Below are 7569 nucleotides of genomic sequence, written 5' to 3' on the forward strand. Positions count from 1 at the left end.
CTGAAATTTCAAGCATATGGTCTCGACCATATGCATTTCGAGATTTCACCCATTCGACGTTCTGAAGAGGAATTGAATATACATACATATATATATATATATATATATACACATATATACATAAAGATGCAGACTGATATACATACGCATAGATAAACATACACACATGCATCTCTCCCTCAATATATATATATATATATATATATATATATATATATATATATATATATTTATATTTGTGTGTGTGTGTGTGTGTATGTGTGCACACACGTGTACTTAATTATATTGTGCAAAAGTGAGAATAATGATAACATTTAGAGAAGAAAATGTTAGCTATGACTTGCATATCAGTAATACCTTTTGTCAAATGTATCCCCGCTTATCTGCATGTGTTTGTGTTTTGTATCTGTTTCAGTGGGGGAAGCAATGTATGATATAAATCTGATTATGTGGTCTGTTAATAGATGTATTCTCATTTCTCACCCATTGTTTCAGCCACCATTTAGTGAACCAGAACATTCATACCAGAAAATAATATTCATAACAGGTAGAACTCAATTAAGAGATAAGTATGCTAAGTAGAATATCAAATAACACAATTATAACATATAATATATAATAAAATAATAATACTAATTCATATGAGTTTCCCATAGACCAGCGAGTCAAACTCATTTCCATGAAATGATGCTTTAAAGCAAGCTGTTGAGGTATTGACCAATAATCAAAACACTTCAGTATTACCTATCTTGCATCTCCACATCCCCAAGGGCTGGGAGGATGGGATCAAGGACCTGGTGTCATGGAAATCCCCTTGGCCCATCCGCACCATCCGTCAACTCCCCCAGCCGGCCCCAGGTGTGAGACGCTTGGGCAGCCGTATCTCTGCACCCCTGAGGGCCAGGAGAATGGGATCGAGGGATCGAGGACCTGATGTCCCGGAAAGCCCCTCGGACCGCCCGTGCCATCCTTCGACTCCCCTGACAGGCCCCGGGTGTGAGATGCTTTGGTGGTCATATCTCTGCACCCCCGAGGGCTGGGAGGACGGGATTGAGGACCTGGTGTCCCAGAGAGCCACTCGGCCCACCAGTGCCACCCATTGACTCCCGTGGCCAGCCCCGGGTGTGAGATGCCTTGGCGGCCATATCTCCACACCCCCAGGGACTGGGAGGATGGGATTGGGGACCAGGCTTCCGGGGGAGGACCTCAGCCCACCCGCACCATCTGTTGACTCCCATGGCTGGCACCGGGTGTGAGACACCAAAGTGGCCATATCTCCACACTCCCAGGGTCCAGGACGATGGATCAGGGACACTGGCTTCCAGGGGAGGCCCTCGGCCTGCCCGCACTGTCAGCTGACTCCCCCAGACAGCCTCAGGTGCAAGATGCCACAGCGGCCGTACATCCGGGGTCTGGGAGAATGGGATCAGGGACCTGGCTTCCGGTGGAGGCCCTCGGCCCTCCTGCACCAACAGCTGACTCCCCCTGGTGCAAGACACTGCGGAGGCCGTATCTCTGCACACCCAGGGCCCTGGATCAAGGACCTGCCTTCTCGGGGAGGCCCTTGGCCCACCCGAGCCGTCTATCTACTCCACCGGCTGGCCCCGTGTGCGAGATGCCATGGCAAGTGTATCTCCCCACCACAGGCACCGGGAGGATGGGATGCCCTGAACCGGCTTACCCGGATGGCCCTACACCCTCTCCTGGAGAATGCGCACCACCCCGCCGGGTCGCCCTTCTGGGGATGACACTTAAACCCGGGTATGAGATCCTCGGCCCCCTCTGCACCTGCAGGTGTTCCGGCTATCTGGATGGAAGTGCCGGGGGGTGCAGAGTGAGGGGTGCATCCAAGGACCTACTCCCGCGAGGTCAGCCCTGACACCGGGTCATGTCCAGATCCCACTCCCTCGATCCCCAAGCCCGCTGCCGAGGAGCAAAGTCCCATCCGTGATCTGGACCCCGGTGGGGAGGGCGGAATGGCCGGCCCGAGGATGGGTCCCCCCTCCCCGCAAGGGTGTGAAGCCCATCTTCCCACCTGCGACAAAAGCTTGGCTCGAGGACTGATTTTTAATAGATCTCAGCTTTTTGCTGCTCGGCTACGAACGAAATCCTGACCCAGAATCAGGTCATCTATGAATGATTTAGCACCTGGTTCCCCACGAACGTATGGTACACTGCTGGAGAGAGGTGGCCCCCTTCCGTCCGCGCTCCGACCCAGTGACGAGCGGCGCTCCTCTCCGACCTTGCGGCCGGCTATCACTGGCCAACCGGAGATCCGCAGTGCTGCGGTATCATTACGTTTTCCCCTGGATTCTGACTTAGAGACATTCAGTCATAATCCCACAGATGGTACCTTCACGCCATTGGCTCCTCAGCCAAGCACATACACCAAATGTCTGAACCTGCAGTTCCTCTCATACTGAGCAGGATTACTATCGCAGCAACAAATCATCAGTAGGGTAAAACTAACCTGTCTCACGACAGTCTAAGCCCAGCTCACGTTCCCTATTACTGGGTGAACAATCCAACGCTTCACAATGATAGGAAGAGCCGACATCGAAGGATCAAAAAGCGATGTTGGCATGAATGCTTGGCTGCCACAAGCCAGTTATCCCTGTGTTAACTTTTCTGACACCTCCTGCTTAAAACCCAAAAAGCCAGAAGGATCGTGAGGCCCCGCTTTCACAGTCTGTATTCGTTCAATCAAGATCAAGCAAGCTTTTGCCCTTCTGCTCCATGGGAGGTTTCTGTCCTCCCTGAGCTCACCTTAGGACACCTGCATTACTCTTTGACAGGTGAAATGCCCCAGTCAAACTCCCCACCTGATGCTGTCCCCAGAGTGGGTCGTGCCCAGGCGCTTGGAGCCAGAAGCAAGATCCCCAGTGGGGCTCACCCCCGCCTCACCGGGTAAGTGAAAAATTGATAAGAGTAGTGGTATTTCACCAGCAGCCGAGGCCTCCCACTTATTCTATATCTCTCATGTCTCTTCACAATGCTAGACTAGAGTCAAGCTCAACAGGGTCTAATTTCCCCACTGATTCTGCCAAGCCCATTCCCTTGGCTGTGGTTTCAATGGATAGTAGGTAGGGACAGTGGGAATCTCGTTCATCCATTCATACATGTCACTAATTAGATGACGAGGCATTTGGCTACCTTAAGACATAGTTACTCCCGCCGTTTACCCATGCTTCATTGAATTTCTTCACTTTGACATTCAGAGCACTGGGCAGAAATCACATCATGTCAACACCCATCTCGGGCCTTCACAACACTTTTTTTTATTAAATAAGTCATATTTCCCAGGTCCACACCAGTTCTAAGTCAGCTGCTTGCTGCCAGACGATATGGGATGCCGGTCGGGACCAACGCCTGCCACAGCTTGGGGGGGCGGTGATCCACAGGAAGGGCCTGGCATGTGTCCAGAGTTGCTGCAGGCTCCCCCTGGGAGGGAGGAGCATGGCGAGGGCTGGTGGTGCCTCACCCAGCTGTGGCACTTGCCCAGCCCCACTTCACACCCGAGCCTGACTGACCCAGCCCTTAGATCCAATCCTTATCCCAAAGTTATGGATCTGGCTTGCTGACTTCCCTTACCTACATTGTTCTGACATGCCAGAGGCTGTTCACCATGGAGACCTACTGCAGATATGGGTATGGCCTGTCACGAGACTTACACCCTCTCCCCTGGATTTTCAAGGGCCATCGAGAGCTAACCTGATGCCTCCAGAACCGTGATGCTTTACAGGGCGCAGGCCCCTCTCTTGAGGTGAACCCTTTCCAGGGCACCCTGCTCTTTACAAAGAAAAGAGAACTCTCCCAGGGGCCCCCTCCAGCTTCTCCGGGATCATTTGTGTCACCGCACTGGATGCCATGAGGCGCCCGTCTCAGCCGCTCCAGATTCAGGGATCTGAACCCGACTCCCTTTGGATTGGCCAATGGCGACGGAGGCCATTGCCGTCCCTTCGTAATGGTGCTCGACTATCTCTCAGGACCGACTGACCCATGTTCAACTGCTATTCACACAGAACCCTTCTCCACTTTGGCCTTCAAAACTTTCGTTTGAATATTTGCTACTACCACCAAGATCTGCACCTGAGGCGGCTCCACCTGGGCCCTCACTCTGGGCTTCAGTGCCACTGCAGTGGCCCTCCTACTTGTTTCAGTGTAGCCCCCTCGGCTCCTAGCACCATCAACGGCCGGGTATGGGCTTGACACTCCAGCGCCATCCATTTTCATGGCTAGTTGATTTGGCAGGTGGGTGAGTTGTTACACACTCCTTAGCAGAATCCAACTTCCATGGCCATTGTTCTGCTGTCTATATCAGCCACCACCTTTTCTGGGGTCTGATGAGTGTCGGCATAAGATGCCTTAACCCGGTGTTCGGTTCATCCCACAGCGCCAGTACTGCTTACCAAAAGTGGCCCACTGGGCATTCACATTCCACACCTGGCTCCAAGCCAGTGAGTCAGGCTTCTTACCCATTTAAAGTTTGAGAATAGGTTGAGATTGTTTCAGCCACAAGATCTCTAATCATTTGCTTTACCAGATAAAACTGCATCCGCTGAGCACCATCTATCCTGAGGGAAACTTTGGAGGGAACCAGCTACTAGATGGTTTGATTAAGTCTTTCACCCCTATACCCAGGTCAAATGACTGATTTGCACATTAGGACCACTACGGACCTCCACCAGAGTTTCCTCTGGCTTCGCTCTGCCCAGGCATAGTTCGCCATCTTTCAAGTCCCACCAGGTGCGCTTACGCTCCAACTCCCCGATGGGATGGGTGAGATGGGCCAACGGTGTGCCCCCCATGTGGGGCAGGGGGGTCCCGCCTCAGTCGGCGCACGCTGGCCCTCACTTTCATTGTGCCGTGGGGTCTCTTGCCCACCCTCGGACTCATGCACTTGTTAGACTCCTTGGTCCATGTTTCAAGATGGGACAGGTGGGTCAACAACGTCACCGTGGACCCCAGGCACCTGAGGAGAGTCAACAGTCCCGGCAGGTGAGGGTGTGGCAGTGGTAGTCTCCCACGAACCCGGGGCATGGCGAGGGCTGATGCCGCAGGCTGTAACACTCCACTCTGGGGAGGGGAGTCACCTTCTGCACGGCCTTCCCAGCAACCTGGAGCCAGTCACAGCACACTGCCTAAGAGGAAGTGTGCCCAACAGCGGCTGGCATGCCCAGGGATGGTCGCCCACCCCCTCGGAGGGGGAGGGGGATCTGCCTCACCCGGGCAGCTGGTGCAGCTGCCGGGTTGAATCCTCCAGGTGGACTGCTCGTACCCCACCCGTTTACATCTGAACGGTTTCATGCCCTCTTGAACTCTCTCTTCAAAGTTCTTTTTAACTTTTCCTTACGGTACTTGTCCGCTTTCATTCTCATGCCAGTGTTTAGCATTAGATGGAGTTTTCCACCTGCTTTGGGCTGCATTCACAAACAAACAACTCTGGGAAGACCTGATCCCGATGTGCCAGGGGCTGCCACTGGCCTCACAACGTCCATGGGCTGAGCCTCAATCAAAAGAACTTGGGCCCCCTGGGCAGCACTGAGGAGATGGACTTCCATACGCCATATTTCCCTGCACCCATCACCCGAGCAGTGATTCAACACTGGGCTCTTTCCTCTTCACTCACGGTTACTGAGGGAATCCTGGTTAGTTTATTTTCCTCCACTTAGTAATATGCTTAAATTCGGTGGGTCACCACGTCTGAACTGAGTTCATGTTCCAAGCAAGGTTGCGGGTAGTCGGTGGGACGGCGTGGGTCTCGGGGGATGGGGCAGATGGACTGGCCATCCTTTCCCCCTCCCCAGGAACCCCGTGCACCTGCTCTCCGCCACTGGACTTCCAGACAGCGGAGGCCGGACGACGTGGCCCTGGCCCATTGGAATCAGGCGGGCTAGCATTGGGCTCTGCCCTGGGAGGGCAGCCCAGTGGCAGTACCACCAACAGCCTCCAGGGGTTGGGCCAGACATGTATCTGCTCCCTCCCATCCTCACATGGGTTTTTCCCAGCTTGGGGTAGTCGGGACTCGTCTCCTCCGTCTGCGTCTCTCCCTGGGGGGGATGGGGGCCCATGGCAGGCTCTCTCGACTCCCTGACCATGCCCACTGTGGGGGCTGGATGACCCCCCTGGGGTGATTGAAGGCATGACGACCCTCAGGCAGGTTTAGCCTCGGGAGTAACCCAGGGTTGCAAAGTGCATTCAAAGTGTCAATGATCAATGTGTCCTGCAATTCACATTATTTCTCACAGCTAACTGCATTCTTCATTGACACACGAGCTGAGTGATCCACTGCTCAGAGTCGTATTTGTTCTCGTCTGCTGGGGGCACCGCTGCCCACGTGGCATCACACCTCGGGACGAGCATGCGAGGTTTCGTGGGTGCCCAGATCAGATGGGAGTTACTGGCCCCATGCCGCAGGACAGCAGGGAGGCGTGCGGCCACAATGCCGACCCTCTGGGTCTTTGAACCGATGCCTCCGCAGGTACCCGCGACTGACATCGCCTCCACTGGGGCTCATGGAGAGACGGGAGTTGGAGAGTGGTGTGGAGAGAGAGGCGCTGAGGGTTGGGGTGGTGGAGCGAGGAGAGGCCCTGGTACCCGGGGACGACACCATCCCGGGACCCTCAGAGTTAATGATCCTTCCGCAGTTTCACCTATGGAAACCTTGTTACGAATTTTACTTCCTATAGATAGTCAAGTTTGATAGTCTTCTCGGCGCACCACCGGGGCCTTGACTGACTCCAGCAGGGCTGATCCGACGACCTCATTAAACCATCCAATTGGTAGTAGCAACGGGCAGTGTGTACAAAGGGCAGGGACTTAATCAACGTGAGCTTATGACCCGCACTTACTGGGAATTCCTTGTTCATGGGGAAGAATTGCAAACTCCGGTCCCTATCACAAATGGGGTTCAGCGGTTTACCCGGACCTGTCGGCCAAGGGGAGACACATGCTGATCCATTCAGTGTAGCATGCGTGCAGCCCCAGACATCTAAGGGCATCAGAGACCTGTTATTGCTTAATCTCGTGTAGCTGAAAGCCACTTGTCCCTTTAAGAAGTTGGAGACGACCGCATGGGGCCGCATAACTAGTTAGCATGGCAGAGTCTCATTCATTGTCAGAATTAACCAGACAAATCTCTCCACCAACTAAGAACGGCAATGCTTCACCACCCACAGAATCGAGAAAGAGCTATCAATGTGTCAATTCCTTCCATGTCCAGGCTGGGTGAGGTTTCCCGTGTTGAGACAAATTAAGCCGCAAGCTCCACTCCTGGTGGTGCCCTTCCATCAATTCCTTTAAGTTTCAGCTTTGCAACCATACTCCCCCAGAACCCAAAGACTTTGGTTTCCCAGAAGCTTCCTGGCGGGTCATGGGAATAATGCCACTGAATCGCTATTCGGCATCGCTTATGGTCGGAACTATGACAATATCTGATCATCTTCAAACCTCAGACTTTCGTTCTTGATTAATGAAAACATTCTTGGCAAAAGCTTTCGCTCGTCTTATGCCGGTCCAAGAATTTCACCTCTAGCGGCACAATACAAATGCCCCTGGCCGTCTGTCTTA

At 53.4% G+C, this 7569-nt stretch overlaps 2 non-coding genes across 2 annotated transcripts; both read right to left on the minus strand.

Annotated features, from left to right (window-relative positions):
* Positions 1-2040: 2040 nt before the first annotated feature.
* Positions 2041-5717, minus strand: LOC122797514. The gene has a single exon (XR_006364189.1). It is a non-coding gene; the product is annotated as a 28S ribosomal RNA (ribosomal RNA).
* Positions 5718-6146: 429 nt separating this feature from the next.
* On the minus strand, positions 6147-6300 carry LOC122797348. The gene has a single exon (XR_006364082.1). It is a non-coding gene; the product is annotated as a 5.8S ribosomal RNA (ribosomal RNA).
* Between the last annotated feature and the right edge of the window lie 1269 nt (positions 6301-7569).

The sequence above is a fragment of the Protopterus annectens genome, chromosome 3.part0 (assembly GCF_019279795.1).
Source record: "Protopterus annectens isolate FY-2018-M chromosome 3.part0, PAN1.0, whole genome shotgun sequence".
Classification (NCBI taxonomy): domain Eukaryota; kingdom Metazoa; phylum Chordata; order Ceratodontiformes; family Protopteridae; genus Protopterus; species Protopterus annectens.